Source organism: Stegastes partitus, unplaced genomic scaffold, assembly GCF_000690725.1.
Source record: "Stegastes partitus isolate 25-593 unplaced genomic scaffold, Stegastes_partitus-1.0.2 Scaffold289, whole genome shotgun sequence".
Lineage (NCBI taxonomy): Eukaryota > Metazoa > Chordata > Actinopteri > Pomacentridae > Stegastes > Stegastes partitus.
In genome coordinates this window covers 368,598-386,651 of record NW_007578020.1, presented here as the reverse complement: position 1 = coordinate 386,651, position 18,054 = coordinate 368,598, and the positions used below count along the sequence as shown (strand labels likewise).

General features: G+C 43.1%; 1 long non-coding RNA gene across 1 annotated transcript; it reads left to right on the top strand.

Moving 5' to 3' along the window:
- On the top strand, positions 1-1,137 carry LOC103358081 (uncharacterized). The gene is made up of 3 exons (XR_520234.1): positions 1-260; positions 340-406; positions 711-1,137. It is a non-coding gene; the product is annotated as an uncharacterized LOC103358081 (long non-coding RNA).
- The last annotated feature ends 16,917 nt before the right edge of the window (positions 1,138-18,054 follow it).

Sequence of the window (18,054 nt, the reverse complement as noted above, 5' to 3'; positions counted from 1 at the left end):
CGATCAGCGACTGGTGAATCCCTCTGTATTTAAATCTAGTTTCTGTTTTGTCATCTCTGCGCTGGTACATGTTGAGCAGCAGTGACTGGAGAAGTTAGCAGGCAGCCATGTGGGAACAGACGACTGGAAAACAGAATTTGTGAGATGTTTGGAGTGAAGCAGGGATCAATCCAGGGCGAGGCAGACGTCATAATGCTTCAACGTCGCCAGAAGGGGGCGACAGAAGTTCCACACTGCTGGTTTAATAAGTGTCATCTGGGGTAAGATTTGTTCTCTTTATAAAGATTGTCGAGTAAATCAAATCAAATCAAATCAGATTGCAGCGTGTCACATTTCCAGATGGCGGTTGAACCTCATTACGTCTCAATGAACAAAACGCCTGAACAAGTCAACACTGTTTCACCGGGTGAGTCAACAGCACCGGATCCGATTCCTCCGTCTGGGTTTCTGGCCAGAATGTTAAACAATCCAGTTGATGTCCGACTGAACAGTTTGATTCCCACATTGAGCCACAACAGTGACACCAAGCTGAGGAAACCATCTAAGTTTACACTGACGGCGAATCTTTTTCTTTTGTTTGTTTGTTTGTTTTGTCCAATGTGGAGTCGTACAAATAATTAGTGGTAAACATAACTGATTTGGGCTTTATATATATATATATATATATATATATATATATATGTATATCTGTCTGTCTCTGTGCCTCTCAGCCCTCAATCAACCACAATCACCCACAGCTCTGGACTCACCTGTTCCCAATCACCTCCTTCCCATAAAGCTCTTCCCTCCACCCTGCGCCAGGTCGTCATCCCATTTTCCAGGTTCACGGCGGCCTGTCGACTTGTCTTCAGCCTGTGTTCCCCCAGCCAGCGTTCTCCTGCCACCGGACTCCGACCTGCCTCCATCCTGTTTTGCCCCAGCCTGCCTCCCTTTCCCCCCGCTGTAGTTTTAGTTCTGGTTTCTGTGAGTGTTTCTGTTTTCCAGTACAGTTATTCTGTATTTTTCTCCAATTTGTTGAGTTTTCTTTGTATTTTTTTGAGTTTTTCCAGTTTTGTTATATCAGAAATTCCTGGTTCAGTTTCCATAGAGTTCAGTTCACTTCCACACTCGCTTGTGTTTCGCTTGTTTTATTCATTTATTAAACAAACTTCCACCTTGATCTGTTCCTGTCTGCTGTGTGTCTGCACTTGGGTCCAAACCTGAACCGTGATGCTTGTATTGCTGTATGTTTACTTATATTTTGCTCTTGTTCTATTGTACTAATTAACTTTTTCTTAAAGACCAGGACCTGAGTACTAATTTCGTACCACATACACGTGAACGTGAACCGGCCTGACAAATAAAGTTCCTTGAAATCAAAGCTTTGTGACAGCAGCAGAACGTCCGTTACCAGTGGTGTGGACACGAGGGTGCTGTCATGAGAGGTGACACGTTGTGGTGGAAACTCCCTTCTTGCAAAACCTCACAGAGGCTTGGCTAGATAACAAAAATGCCTTTTTGTTTTTGGTGAGCATAAAGTCAGCTTTCTGTGTCTACATCAGCTATGTGATTCCTAAGAGAGAAAACGTGGACATACATCTGTGTGATCAGGAAGTCGGATTGCCTTTACTGTATGTACGGCACATCATTTCACAGGAGAGAAGGTGTGGGTGTGTTCATGGGCGTGTGAGGCCATCTGTTTTCATACTGCGAAGGGAGACAATGAAACTAAATTAGACTGTGTCCTGCGAGACAACCAATTAGGGTCCAGAAATAATGACAATAAAGCTGACTTCCTTATCATATAGTAGGCCTCATTATACCACACATGCCCGCGGGCGAGGCATTGTGCAACACAAATGACTCCACACACAGGCTCTGTGTGCGTGGACAACACTTCACAGCAACATCTGAAGCAGTTGAAAGGCAGCGGTTGCAGTGATCTAGGACGTGTCCTCAAACATTTTTTAATTTCACAGAGAAGCTCCGTCTGGAGTCCCACCCAGTATAAAAGCTCCATAAATTTATTCTCTGTGTGGTTTCCAAGTTGAAAACAAAATGTTGTCGTGTAGCAATTAGAGCCTGATTACAGCAAGAAGAAGCCACAAAATTCCCTTTTTAGCTGATTCCGTCCTGAATAATCAATATTATATAAAGGAGCACTTTTTGAAGTTTTGGTTCGGTGTTGCATCTTGGAGCCTGACTTTTGCCCAACTTGTTCTGTTAAAGTGGTCAACATCACCAGGGCTGATCAATACCGATATTTGTGGTCGTGCAAGTCGGTCACTGGCATTTGTAAAAAGCAGAGCTCATCACATTTCTACTGCATCATCGTCGCTGCTTTTTATAGTTAAAGAGGAACTGCAGAGGTCAGAGAACTCCACAAACGTCATTACAGGAATAAAAATGCCACCGTGAGCTTTTAGAAAGTTTTTCTGACCTCAGCTCTGTCGCATCACGTATGTGGAAGAGTCGTGAGTCAAGCAGATGATCAGACCTGATGTTACATAAAGTGGGAAAAGTTTCTGTTTTCCTCATTGATTACACTGAATAGAAGTTTAGAGATCAGTGCAGGTTTGAAAAAGGGCTGCAACATGTGATCATTCACCTTCTGCAGGACTGAATGTAGAAATAACTTCACAATAAAATAAATAATTCTCCTGAAAACCCAGACATGCAGACAGATCACAGGTTTAAAGCCTCACAGGAGCTAAACGATGAGGAGAACCCTTCTGATGATGAAGAACATGCTGCACCCTTTGCCTAAAGCTGGGTTCAAGGACACAGAAGTCTTTTCAGCGCTGGCACCAGCAGACAAAACTCTGAGAAGCGAGCGAACAAAAGACACGTCACTGAGCGTCGGGCAGCAGAAGCAGAGGAAACTGAAAACTGGGGGAAACATGAAAGCGCTATACGGCAGGACCAGGGAACATGCAGCAGGAACAATGGCAGACCGGAGAGGCTAGTCAAGGATATATAAGAACAGATGATTACGCCGACGGAGGCCTGTGTGCGCTACATGTGCTAATAAATGAACGTGCAGTAAATCGCGTGGCACCTTGTTGACTGCTCAACGTAAACACGAGTGAATTACAAGCTGTTTGTTCAAACTCCAGAATGCATGATTGAAGGTTGTAGGGGAATATTTTTAGCATGCAGCTCTACTCCATTGTGCTTGACGAAAGCCTGCAGAGATTTACAGTAGGTGTGTTTTATCTTTATTATTTATTATTTTGTTCTTTTGCAGATTGACCTCGACTCTGCATCACAGGCTAACGCTCTTGTTAGTTTCATTTACTGCCTCGTGTGCTTCTTTATCGTGTTTTCTTCCTCACGTGGCGATAAAAATCAATCTGGAGGTTCTCATTTTACAAAATTGGACTTCGCCTGAACAGCTTTCATAAAGCAGAATGAATAAACCGAATGAATCATCATTTGAATATGTGAAATTAGAATGCATTTGGAGACTTTCTATGTATTAAACTAATCATTTTCTTCATGCCTCCTCTTCATCTTTTACACGATTACCACAATAATTACTTTATCACTTTGCTGGTGTCTGTTTTTTCTGCCTTTTAAATGTTTTTTTAATCTGTATCCTAATAACACAGCAGAGGCTAATGAATGCATAAACTAGATTAGAAGTTTAACTGTTTAAGGCTGCGTTAACACCTCCGGTCTGAAGGGACGTCGGTCTGCTGATTAAAACACAATACAAGGAATTGGGATGCAGATGTGCATGAGCTGAGATGTTTGCAGAATTCAAGATACAATACAATACAATAGAAAGTTACGTGACCAGGAGGCTCAGCCCGTGAACGGTTTCTCTTTTTCCTATGAGGGGGAAAACCGAAGGGTGTGCTGCTGCCAGTGCACCGACGATCCACGTGAACCAGGAAGTGGAACTTAGCAGTCAACGGACAAAAGGAGGAATCAAGAAGCTCTGTGACGTGTGGTAATGTGCATCATCAAAGATTTTGCATTTAAAAAGATATTCATGGACGTTTATTCATGTTTTATTCTGCGTATGAACCACACTACAAAAAAAAGGAAGAGACAAAGTTGGAAACCTCACCCGAACGCTGCACGTACAGAAGAATGCTGTCCCAGAGGAGGAAGGATGAACTGGATGGAGACGGTCAGAAATGTCAGCCAGAATGCAGATTAAACTTAGCAGCCTGCTCATGTTTGGACAGGGCTGTGGCTTCCCCTCTGGACTCACTACGATCACGTTGTGTCTTGAGCATTTAAAATATGATGATTTAAAGCATCAGGAGAACTGACCGTCCAACAGCACCGAGGCTGACCACAGATTGATCTCCGTGGCTGCTGTGTTCTGTCTTTAATTTGTAAAGACATGTGGTTTAAAGGAAAAAAAGCCACAGAACATAAAATTTTATTGGATTTATTACATCTATGGAAAGTGATAGAAATCTGTGTTTGTCTGCTGGAGTCCACTTACTGCTTCCGACATGCAGAGAGACGATTCTGCCTGCAGGGAAATGAGAAAACACCCGTCTTTCCCTTCCCATGCTCACCAGCTTCTCCAAGAAATCCTGTCTCTGTGAGAGGCATCGCTGATGGACGTCGAGCTCTTTGATGTGGTTGAAAGTTCTTGGCGAGAACAATGCGAGGGAACGCTGGGTGTGTTGGACGGTGTCCCATGCTGTCCACAGCAACGTGGTCATGATCAATGACAGCGTTCTGAGTAGAAGCTCCTGGCTGAGGAAGACATTAGGGACCGAGGTTCCTCCGAGAGGCCTCGTGGTCCGGGGGAACTGCCCTTGAACCGCACATCAGAAGTAGCTTTAAACAAGACCCTTCATCTCTGCCAGCTCCCAGAATCCCCTAAAGGGAATAATAAAATATTACAGTAAGCTATTATCCAAAATGACTCATTGTATTTTGGATTGTAAAAGCGCTGACACGTGTCGCGCTGTCGCTCTGCTGACACCTGAGGTCCAGTGGAAATAACACACATTTCCACTTTGATGATGCATCCAACAACCTGAGCAAGAAAAAAAACAACGGAAAAGGGAAAAGTGGCTTTAAACTTTCTAGGAACATTACGATAGTTTTCACTTTTTTCCTGTCAGAAAAAAAAGTGTGAAAAAGACACTCAAGCTGACAAAAGCCACTTTTTCTGTCAGGTTTTTTTTTTTTTGTTCCTGCTCTAATCCAGGCAAACCATTCTTGATTGTGTAAAAACACTCGCAGCAATAAAGTACTCTGTGCACTCCTCCCAGAACCACAGACAGACAATTATATCACATTGCAAGCATTTCCTAGATGCCTGAGTGTCAGCATTAAATCTTTCATACAAAGCATTGTGTCCACAGCTGTGGAAATCAGTGAAGGCTGATAATCAGTGGGAGGTAGACTGGGAACTGAAGCAGGAGTTGGTGGGTGTCTACAGGGCAGGTGTTGGCTCCAAACGCACAGGATCTTCTCACACAGTGCTGCTCCCCAGGGTGCAAAAAGGACTCTCCTGTCTCCTATTCTGTAGTAGCCACGGCCTTATTAAGGGAAGGAAATAATCTGGGAGCTGCTTCCCTGCATTGTGTGTTATTGTTTCCCCCAGCGAGAGGCGGCCGCATTAGTCAGCAGAGGGAGATAAAGCCCAGGGGTAGCTCAAGGTAAGTTTGTGTGTGCTTTCGAGGAATTTCAGAAATAATTTCAGAAATAATTGAAAAAATATCGCTAGAAACTTACGAACGCACCTGTTAGCGCTTCTACTGAAGAGGAAATAAAAGAAGTACAAACGCTTCAGTGGCACTTTTCAGCTCCTTCTAAAGGCTCCTAAATTGTCACATTTGCTTAAAAACCCCTGTGTGGGTTTTTATTCTTCAGCTAAAAGCGGCCATCCTTCCACCTGAAATCCTTTTAACGGCTGAGTTGTGTCGCTGAATAACAAGAGGCCCGTCCATTCACTTGCACTGCAAAAGAGCAGAGCCAAAAAACACTCTATGCCAGATCGGTGGAAGAACAGAGGGTGTCCTATCCAATTTCTTGGACGGATGGCAACACCGAAGGCGTATTATCACAACACTGACACCTAACGCTGCTCATCTCTCCAGATACTCGCCGTGCACAGCCACACTTCTGTGCCATTTTTAAAACCGAGCGTGAGATGAATGACTCAGTGTCCGCAGAGCAGTTCCTGGAGCTGAGCGATGGATGTTGCACAGATCTTAGGAGATCTGTTCAAAGGCTGAATGGTGAGAGCTGTGTTAATGTTCTCTGCTTAATGACATCCTGGGCTGCAGTTCAGCGGCTCAGGCCAGAGTCTCCGGTACAATACGAGGCCTGTAACCCGACCGACACGTCCCTCTGAGAGCCTGACAGTTTGCTCATCAGCCACAAGGCATCCAGCGGGGTCCTCTCAGGGGAATGACACCGTTCATCAGAGGACTCCTAACCTCACTTATACCCTTAGACTGTGAAGATAGCAGTGCTAGTTTAAAGCCTGCTGAGATTCTTATCACCTGGTCCAGACTTAAACATCTGGTCCTCTCTCATTACTCACCAATTATCTTTCAGCAAGTAAATTAACAATTTGCTAAATGCCTTCCTGCAATCGTTCAGTCATACCCAGAGCAGCCATATCTAGGTGCTGCAAGCATGCAAAGTTTATAAGCACGTCTTTTAGTGTTTACAAAAGCAAAAAACACTCCATCAAAAGTGTACGTAAAGGAATACTTGCACTGTTTTTTTCCCTTCAATGTATGTAATATTGTGTTATTATTGTCGAAAAGCAAGAAAGAAGAACTACTCAGGAGTACAACAGCTACTGCCTGAGATTATATTATTTTCGGAGACGTTACACTCGTCCAATCTCACATTAAAGACAGCCACATTGTTTGAAATGTAAACATTATATCCAGCATTGCTCATAAACACACCTACAAGCCTATAGTGTCATACTACAGACCAGTACTACTATAACTACAACTACTAGCCTGTAGTCACTAACTATTGATACCCTGGAATACAAGGCTACTGGGTTCATGTCTTCTGGGACATTTTACTTTCAACATGTATGTTTAGCCTCAGTCCTTTCAGATTAGATCATGTATGCAGTGTTTATAAAAGTTTAAGACACTTTTCGAGGTTATTGTTTTAATCAACATCATTTTGAAAAATCTAAAATTCAGAGGCTGAGGTTTCTTACAGCTTATGCAGTTCAAGCATTAGCATCGAGCTACACTAGACATAACCTCCCAGCATCAATCATTTCAGCCATAAAATCCAGAGTCTAGTAATAGGAAGCCTGCTAATTAATTGTTTAATGTTTAACTTTAGGTGAATAGTTTTAAAATTACTTCCATTGTTAGTTTAGAAACTAACAGACTTTTGTCACGTCATGTGAGTGATGGGAAAGATTTCCATGTTTACTGCTTGTACAAATCCCAAATGTATTAAAGAGAACTGCATACCAGCAGCCTTCATCCAAATGAAAATGACTCAGTACATGCTGATAAAGTTCTCCAAGCCACCTCGACATGGTACCCAGGTGATCTGCATGCAGCCCACAGAGCAGATTCAGGGATGTCCTTCTCAGGTGAGTGCTAAGGGAGTATGATTGTGACTAATTTTCCATTCGGATCCCTGCACTCAAGAATGGGATAAAATAAAAGAATCATGCATCTCTTCTGGACTTCCATGTCTTGGGGTAACACCAAGAAAAATGCCTTTAGAGATGTGTAGGAACAACGCTTTTTGAGTCAGTGTGGGGTCTGTAAAGTGGCGCAGGTGGTTAGCACTGTTGCCTCGCAGCTAGTAGGTCGCCAGTTTGCGTGGAGTCTCCATGTTCTCCCCGTGCAGCGTGGGTTCTCTCCGGGTTCTCCGGCTTCCTCCCACAGGCCAAAAACATGCTGAGGTTAATTGCCAACCATGATGAGTGAAAAAAGACGTCTATTTTGGGGTAAGGTGGACAGAACAATGTGTGACTAGGGCATCTGTATCACTCTACTGAAGGCCCTCGAGTTTAGAATGTACTGAGGTTAAATAAACACAGTGTTTGCTTATTATAGTGTAGCCAGTGTGAGTGTGAGACATCCATGTTGATGTTTTGTTTTGTTTCAGTTATTTATTTGCACCAAGTCCGATATATTCAGTTGTATTCACCACTTGGTATTGACACTGTTATTCAGCAGTGAAGTGCTACTTGGAGTGACTCTGTGATGTCTGATATCTGTGAATGCATACATTAGTTCAGTAAATTATTATTGTCCTGACCAAATGCTGGAGGTCACGGTGGCCGTAGCTCTCCCTCCAGATAAACGATCGTGGTCACAGGTTTGGCTCTGCCGGCTTAATGGGGTCAGAGAGGTCCAGTTTGTCGGAGCAATTACTTTGAATGTCACATCATCTAATGCAGGCGAACCCCTTCAGACGTAAAGCCTCTCGTGTAATAAGCACTAATGGAGGAAATGATATATGCTGATTTCAAGCTGCAGAGAACAAGGTTGGAATGCTGCTCTTTGCCAGGACGTAAAACCATCTGACTGCCTGACACCACCTTTAGCTCTTTGAATGAGAGTAGGTCGGAATATAAATATCACAAAGTATAATTACAAAGTCTGTGGTATTTCAGAAGGTCAGTTCTACTTTTTTTATTTTTAATGAAACCACTGGCGGGATGCTGGATCTTTCTCTTAAGCAATGAAAGGATCTGCTACCGTTTTTAATGTGGTTCTCGACCAAACCCCCCCATCGTGAGGAATAAAAGCTTCTGAGGCAACTCGGGTGTAAGGCCCCTTAGTTGAAATGGGATCAAATGTGTGAGCGGAGGCCTGTTTCAGACCTATGCTAATGAGACAGCACTGCCAAGAGGCTGAATAAGACTCCAACCTGAATCCAGCGCAGTGATGTTTGTCAGAGAGAAAAGACGTGAGCGTATTGTCTGTCCAGTTCTGCATGTGATTAACGTGTGCAGCACGACAGAAATACATGTGAAAATTAGGACTAGCGCCAAGACATTTCCAAGAAATTTTCCTGGAAAGTTGCAATAAAATCCTGGCAGCATGTTTACTCATATTACTGTTGTGTTTTACCTAAAATAATATAAAAGGTTGACTTGACGTTTACTGTTTAATACTGTGATAGAATTTTCCAGAAATGTTTTTATGTAGTTTATTGTGTAATCAATATCATCTGTAACTAAATTCTTTAAATGTTCTTCCTTTCAGATGTTTAAACTATGAATTACAGACATATACCATAAATGTCACGGTGTCTTCTTTAATCTTAATGATTCAGAATTCGGAGATCGACTCTGTTTAGCATTAAACATGCACCTAAAACACCTCAAACAATGAGGAAGGATAATGGATAAGTTGCATTATTTTCAACATCAGCGATGTGTGAGAAAATGTACACGAGGAAATATATTTTAGAAGCCAAGTAAATATAATTAAATTTAATGTAAAGAAGAAGAGGAAAAAGGGCCTATGTCAGGGCATAAGTTTAAAGTTATTATTATTATTATTATTATTATTATTATTATAACAGCAGTAATGATGATGACAACAACAACAATAATAATTCTTGCTGTCTAAGTCAAGTCTCTCGTGTAAAGAGTGTTTTGTGAACTCTTGTGCATTATTATTATTTTTTTTTAAACAATTCAATCTGTCAGTTTTTCCATGAGCCTGCTATTAATATTCAATCCTGTTTTTGGCTGTAAAAAGCGTCACATTTTCAGTTTTTTACTTTTATATTGAAAAACTGTACTTAAGAATTTGACAGGTGTGTTTTTTTTCTCCTTCAGTCCAGCTTTGTGTTGTAGCGCTTCACAAATCATCCTCCGGTCAAAACATCTCATCATCTGTCACTTTTCATTAATTTGTTTCTCAATGAGAAATTACAAAGAAGACGCAGACGACAGGGTGACTCACTGTGACTCAGAGCAGGCTGAGACTCACCCAGTTCCTCTTTTTACACAGAATAAACGAGTCTGCTTTGATTAGTCCGACCTCGATCCCAGTCAATCAGTCCTGTGAAAGGGCTGGCTCAGTGTGCTTCCTGCTAAACAAAAGCTCTGTAGCTCAAGCTATAGGCTGTGAGAATGTCACCGCATGGTAAACTCTGGTTCCCCAAATCTCCTGCTAAATCGTGCACACGTGTTGTAGGTGTGTGCATGCATGTGCGGCCGTGACATGGCTTTTCTTTTCCGTGGAGCGCTGCAGCACAATAGGTTAAAGCAGCCACGGAGCAGGAGCAGTCTACAAATCATAGCTTATCGGGCGCAACGCCAGTCATTGTGACAGCCTTTTGCCAAGTTCAAAACATGCCTTCCAGACTGGACTGGTCGGCTTGTTTTCTTCTGGAAAGCCTGATATGTTTGTTGCATCCTGTCTCAGTGGGTAGTGTGCATGTTTATTTATCTCTGTGTATTTTACGGATAAGCCGTATTTTCTTTGCACAATCCACAAATTGTTTTTTAGTAATTTCAGCAAGGACAATAAAGAAAAAAGAAAGAAATCATGTCTTCCAGCTAATGTGGTATCACTGAATTCATCAAAAACTTGGTGAGGACTGGAATGCCAAAACCCAGCCGCGCATTCTCTCGCAAACTATAGGCCTTGTGGAGCTGATTTCATTCTTTTGTAACCAGGAGACAGATAAAACATTATCATGCTTTCCTCCCAAGCAATGGTTGCACCGGGCCAACCATAATAAACCCGAAAACAATCCCCTCAAATCAGATAATGCTGCCATTTTCACACAGAGGAACTTATTCCTACCCACAATGCACCGAGGCTGATTATTCTCCTTCCTGTACAAACATCTTGGAGCCTCGATGAACGAGACCAACTCAGTATTTTCCACTAAAATCATGTTCCCACTATGAAAGAACTCAGTCCTAGACTCAACGAATGGTGACTTTTATATGCAAACAGGGGTGACAGTTCTATTTCAGGCCACAATTAATGTGAGCACTTTAAACTTCTGCACAGAGATGCTGTCAGTGAGTCCACACCCTATTTTTTCTTTTTTTGAGTGTGTCCTCTGGACTTCTGGCAGACGCTACAGCGCAGTTTAACTTTGCCTACAAATTTTCTCATTTGATTATTTGGGGAAAGTAAAATGGGAGGACAGGAAACATCACTATTGACTGAGCACTTGTACAAATATTAGGATAACACTCGGCTGAACTCAAAATAAGGAAGGTATGGGCTTCATGTTATTTCAACTCGGTATCCTGCCATTGAAAGATGGGATGGGAACAAAACACCATTAAAATCACAAATCATGATTTAAATGCCCCGCATTCGGTAAGAACGTATTACAGGATTTCCATTCTCGTAGAACACACACAGCAAGGACATCAGCAGGAGCACTGATAAACCTGTGATCATCTGGCAGTAAAAGAAGCCCTGTGATCATTGGCAGCTCCATGTAGATTCAACCTTGACCCTCCCCAGAGTATCAGCTTTGATGATCTGTGCAGCCATTAAGTGTAAATATATACCTTGCATATTGTATAAGGACATTTAGGAGGTTGCCTCAGAGGTCAGGAGGTCACCTTATCTGTGTTGCTATCAGGGCATACCTTGCATTCAGCAGAGGCCCCCATCAGGCCACCCACACGGCTCGCATTAGTGGAATTTTGTGGCTTGTTAAGAAGCTGCATCACACGAATGCTGTTTATTATTCATCTGAAATATGCTCAGTCATCACCCCTGTTGGTATTCTCAATGTTTGATAAGAGAGAAAGCTAAGCAGAGACTAAAAGAGTGGGAACAAAGAAAGAAGAAGTGAGAAAAACTCTGGCAGTTTTCTGATTCTGAGGTGAGCTTGCCTTTTTTTAAATAATAGCAAAAAAATCCCATTACGGTTGACGTCTTTCATGGCTGAAAACTGGAAAATGGACAATGCTGAAGTGCATTTAGAAAAAAAAATAGCACACCTAAAAGAAATCTGAGCGATGAGGGAAGAGAAAAAGTTTAAAAAGAAAGTGATTATGCAGGAGGAACATAAAACCTGCACGTCTGAATAAGATTCATTGTGACAAATAAACAATGCTGTCAAGACTGGATCGGCCTCCTTCATTCCACACGTTGCTGTGTGTGGTACTAAACATGGTGGGAGTGCAGCTTCAACATGAAATCTGATTCCAGTTCTGAATACCTCTCCGGCACAGTCAGATTAAACTGACAAGAATGACTTTTTGTACTCGGTCCTGATATGCCGAAGCCTGGACCCGTCTCCTGCTTTTAATGAGCGCCTTCTTCGGCCGCTAACGTCAGAGCTGGAAGAAGCCTTACGCTGGCTTTGATTGCTATCTTGTGGGAGTCGCTGTGTACTGTACATCCCTGTCCTGCCTTTCATCTGCTCCCTGCCCACAGTTTGGTTTATAAAAAGCAAAATCGGTCAGAATATTAGGGAGCGATGCATAAAAATGCTCTTTTGATTTGTTTATTTTCTGAGCCTGGAGGAAATGTACAGTTCCTTGACCTTCTGAAACGGCGCACTGGGGAATAAGCAGGAGGGATTTGTTCCCCCACCAGATGGTGTAGCCATTGGAGCCTGTGGGGACATTTATAACAACAAGGTGGGGTCTAATGTGCAAACTGCACGGGAGACTGTTGGGATACAATACTGCTGGAGTCACACATGCGCTCCATGTGACACGGGTCAGATTGACTCCCGTCACCAGTGAAATCAACATAATGCCTCAAACAATTTCTCCCGAATGGATCTCATTGTTTTCTGCGGAGCAAAAACTTTAAATAGCAGTGTGCTTGAACTTCCTTTGCATTATGCTTTGTGATTGCATCCGACTTCAAAATATGTCCATGGATATTTGCCAACAGGCTTTTCTCTTTTTTTATTCCCGATGCGGACAACGCGGTGTTGCAATCACAAGACTCCTTGATTTCCATTTGAATTCTGCACATTCCAGAAACATCCCATGTTTTGTTTTTTGTTAAATGCAGTTTATTCATCCAACATGAGTTTAAAGGTCACACTTGAACTCGTGGGGTCTTCTAACCTCACCATTGCCCTCTAGTGAACACTTTGCGGGCTCTTGAAGGCTTTCTACCTCCACAGGTTCACTTTCACACAGATCCAGATGGAATAAACTCACGAGTCCTGAATGTTACGCTGCTGGCCAGTGTTGGTTAATAGACTTAAGTTGCTCTAAGATTGGTATTTCTGCTTAACCTGAGTGATTTTATCACTATCATCTTCATGCTGCTGCTTTTACTCACATTTTTGTAGTTTTGACTTGTGGCCACAGGGGGCGCTGTTCAGAAACAAATCACAAAAAGACCCGAGGCCCCGCTGAGGGCAAAGATAAAGGAAAGCTCCAGTGATAATTATACCAACTACTTAAAGCCCTGGTCTGGACAATAATTCTTCCATAATGCTCTTTATAGTCCTTCCACAGGTAGATAACGGTTAGACTTATTTGTATAAGGTTACTGTGTGTGTGATTCACTGGCACTTAGGTTAGTCCTATCCTCTTCCTGACATATTGGGTTATTCACCCCTGATCACACCAGCCCAGCGTAATTGCTGCCATTATTCAAAAATGCTAATTTCTTTTGCACCATATTGTTCCCAAAATGATACAAGAAATCAGCAGACGGGAGAGAACGGACGATCAACCCGCCCGTCTCTGCACAGCTCTCAATTCTAGTTTATCTCCCTGACACGGGTTGAGTCCAATCATTCCGGCAGCATTGCTTTGTGTTGCCTCGCTGTGAAATTGATTTCACTTGACTTCAGTGCGTCTGCATAGATTCTAAGTGACTGGGTTTGGTGCTGCTGAGAGCGGTAATGAGACAGAAGGGCTGTGTGGCAGCTGGTGACGGAGCAACGTCACACAATCGAGGGAAGTGGGATCAATTTTGGGAGCTTCAAAAATGTGCGAGCCTCTTGCTGATTCATGACTGCTTAAAAACTGGACTACTCAATCACTCCCAGCGCTATCAGAAATGTGTTTTCAGGGAAGAAAGGCAGCGGCGGAGTCTCTCTGCTGACATTTAGCACAACCGCTGACTGAAAACAGGGAGGAGAATGTCAGCACAACACTGCTCCTAAATGTGACGACTATAATCCACTTGGAAAACTTCAAAGTCACACATTCAGCTGCACTTGTTGAACGACTGTGTTGTTGCCTCTCATGGAGGATGAGACCGCGGTCCAGCAGAGGGCAATAATGGACCAACATTGCCTGTTTGTTATTCCTCATGGCATTCTAAAAGTCGCTCCTATCCTTTGCATGAGCTTTGTGCCACATGTTGAACTGTTTTCACTGTGGAGGTTCATGTTCAGTCTGTGCCCAAAGACATGCATAACAGCTGATTTGTGATTCTGCTGGCGACCTGTCAAGGCTGCACCCAAACTTTCTTCCAGCATCAGATCTTCGAGGCCCCCCAGATGACCTTGATTCCCAGCCAATGGAGAGGGATGGAGTTCACCTTGTTATCCGTACATTGCTGCATGGCTTTGTGTGTTATGCCGCCTCCTGTTTATTGTCTCTGTGTGTTGCCTAAAGGAAGCTGCGAGCGTTCCTGTCTTGTTTCTCTGCCGTCCCTCAGTTCTCATCTTTTAGGACTTTCCGTGAGAACAGAATTTAGTTTTTAATTGACTTGCTTGTTTGAAATCCCCGCTGTGGGATGTAGCAGTCACGAATTGAGGTTAAAAACTTGATAGAAACACCTGCACGCCAACCAGTCTATATAGAACACACAGGTGCAATTATCAGCCTGAATCTCATCAACAAATCAGTGGACCTGGATCAAGGATTTCTTGAAGGCTTCAGGAGGAATCGGCACATCTGTGTCTTTCATATCCTATTAAAATATTGCACAGTTTCCTCAAACAAAATATTCCTTTGCACTGCACAGCACAGACCTGCTTTATTGTTGCCTCACTCCAACACCTAGACCCTCATCATGACCCTGAAGAAGCAGAAGAGCAAAAAATATCAGCCTTAAAAGTTGTGGAAAAACCTGTCCAAAGGTAGACAGGGACAGACGAACAGCCTGGCTCTCCGTCACACCTCAGAATGCTATTTAATCTGCTTTTCAGAACAGAAATGATGCGAAACATTTCACAAGTTGTGACGCTTTTAATGCGGGTCTAAACTATTTCAAACGAAAGTGATGTTTATTCATCAGGCTGTCTGAGACGACAGGTGTTGTTCAGACGAACACATCTGCAAAGCATAACGGTGACATTACAACATGTTACTGCATGAACACGTGTGGATGTTCAGGCGTCCATACGTGTGTTTCATGTGCAGATTGTCACCTATCATCCACTTTTTAAAAATTGATTTTCTGCCTCATGGCAATACTGCGATCTGGATTTCCGTGGCTTTGGAATAGACCTGGGATCCTTCAAAATGCCAAGTGGACAGAAGGTCAGAGGTTTTTTTGTAGTGGGGTTGTGTTAGGCACTTACCCAGAGTCGATGATTGGCCTCGGAGGCAGAGGTTAAGTAATGACCTGTTGTGGACAAGGGCAGCAGCAAAATGTGTTTTAGTGAAGTAATAAAAGGTCCACCTAAAAAAACACCCATATCTGTTTAAGTGGACAGTATTTACAGTATTTTCTTTGCCTCACCTTTCCAGCAGAAAGCCCAGTGCAGCGAGGATCTGATAGCGTTCTGTCGCCTTCTTCAAACGCAAAAAAACAGCATTTTTGTTCTTTATTCATTTAACACAGGAGCTGCTCCATCGTCTGCTGCTTCCTTGATCAGTTGTTTGTTTTTGACTTTGACAAGAGCCACATAACGGTTTTAGTTTCACATCAGGAAAAACTGTCTGGTGGCGAGATAGAGCAATGAAAATATAAATATAGCACAAACTGGAACTGATTTTGGTGTTTTAGGTTTTTTTTAGGTGGCTGCATTACAATGTATACAATATAATACATAAAGTATTCTATTCTATTTACTTCACTCACTGTTAGTGATACTTCAGTCTGCTCCATCCATCCATCCATCCATCCATCCATCCATCCATCCATCCATCCATCCGTCCGTCCGTCCGTCCGTCCGTCCGTCCGTCCGTCCGTCCGTCCGTCCGTCCATCCATCCATCCATCCATCCATCCATCCATCCATCCATCCATCCGTCCTTCCGTTCGTCTGTCCATCCGTCAATCCATCATCCGTCCATCAGTCCATCCATCCATCCATCCAGCCGTCATCTGTCCGTCCATCCATCCATCCCTCCATCCATCCATCCATCCCTTGTCCCTGCAATGTTTTCTAACTCTTCCTGTGAGATCTCAAGGCCAAGATCTGAGACCTGATTAGATATATGATCCCTAAAGCGAGTTCTTGGTCTACCCTGGCGTCTCACCTCCAAAAGAAGGCGCCCTGGAGACATTTAAACCAGAAGCCTGAACCACCTCAGCTGGCTTCTGGTAATGTAACGGAGCAGTGCTGTTAATGCTGAGCCCAGCCACCCTCATTTCAGCCACTTGTATCCACAATCTCATTCTTTCTGTTGCTACCAACAGCTCATGACTATAAATGAGGCTTAAACATAGATCCGCTGGTAAATTGAAAGCTTTGTCTTCCAGCTCAGCTCCCTCTTCACCACGATGGTCCGGTACAACGCCCGCATTACTGCTGGAGCGACAGTAATCTCTCTTTCCCTCTCAAGCTCCATTTTTCCCTCACTTGTGAACAAGATCCTGAGATACTGCTTTGCTTAGAGCACTGATCCACTGGTGTCTAGTGGAGAGCTGTGGCATCAGACTTGAAAGTGCTCACTCCGATCTGCACGCTGAAGGTCACGATGAAGCCAAAAGAACCGCGTCATCAGCAAAAAGCAGAGCGACGACTCCGAGGTTCCCAAACCCGACACCATCCTCACAACCTCACCTTAAAAAAACCTGAACTTGCCCTTTAATTACGAGACGTTTCATCTGATCTGATGCACAGGCCGGATTACAGCATCACTGATCCGAGCCCTAACTGTTTAACACCAGAGGAAACACTTCTATTGTGATGATGGGGATAATCTGCAGCACATGTTAATCCAACTGCCTCCCTCTGTTTCTCTCCAAGTGTTGTAGGGCTTAGCTAAGCTTTAAAGTTCAATCCCACACTGTGGGTGCAGTTTATTGCAGTTCAGCTCTGGTTTATTGCCCCTCTAATCAGTCTGAAATATGTCTGACTCCATCAAACCCTCTGTTGGCTTCTGTCTGTGTGTCAAACATTTTTACGCCTATCTGCTCTTGGTGATGACTGGATAATCTGCACCAAATGCTAATCCTACTTCCCTTTTTTTTTTTTTGCCATACTTGATATATTGTGCACCACAGCCAAACAGATGATGCTCCTCTACACTTGGCAGACTGCAGGAATTACTTGCAAACACATGCACACAAACACATTCATTGTCGAGTTCAGTCAAATACAAAAGTCACCATTCCTCTGATGTGCAGCAGAGAAGGTTTGCACAGAAGAGGACAAATACAAGACCAGTCATTTTCTTGATGAAACTGCAGGGCATCATTTGTTCTGATCCTGCTCTCATTGGAGACCTGATTGAGCGCATGATCACAAAGTCAGACATCGGTACGCACAAAGACATCAAAGTATGCGATGCTTGTGGAGTACATTCAGATTTAAAACCAGCCAGTTCATTATTAAATAAAAAAAAGCAAAGTCCTGCACATATGTTATGCAATCTGTCAAAATGCAAACATTGCCAGTGAGTTAACGGAAATGTTTTGTAACATCATTATTTCTTTGTTTGGAAGTCCTAATGAAGTCAGTGTTGCTCAACGAATCGCTGTCCAGGCTCCAGTGGGTCGAGTCCAAATGCCTCAGTCCCACTGACGGTCTCTGGCGTCAGCATCAGGTCAAAAGTTTTAATATGCGTGTGGTTAAAGACCAAAGACCTGCTAAACTAATGAGATTTCCAACCAGCCTTGGCAGCACACATTTTGCAGAAACACAACAGTGTCTAAATGCAGCCTGACTGTAAATTCACAGCGTTGATATGAGTCGACGTCGTCTGTGTGGCTGTAGGTCCTAAATAGAAGGTCACACTTTACTCATTCATCTATTTACTTTAATCTTTACTGGGTTTAATGTA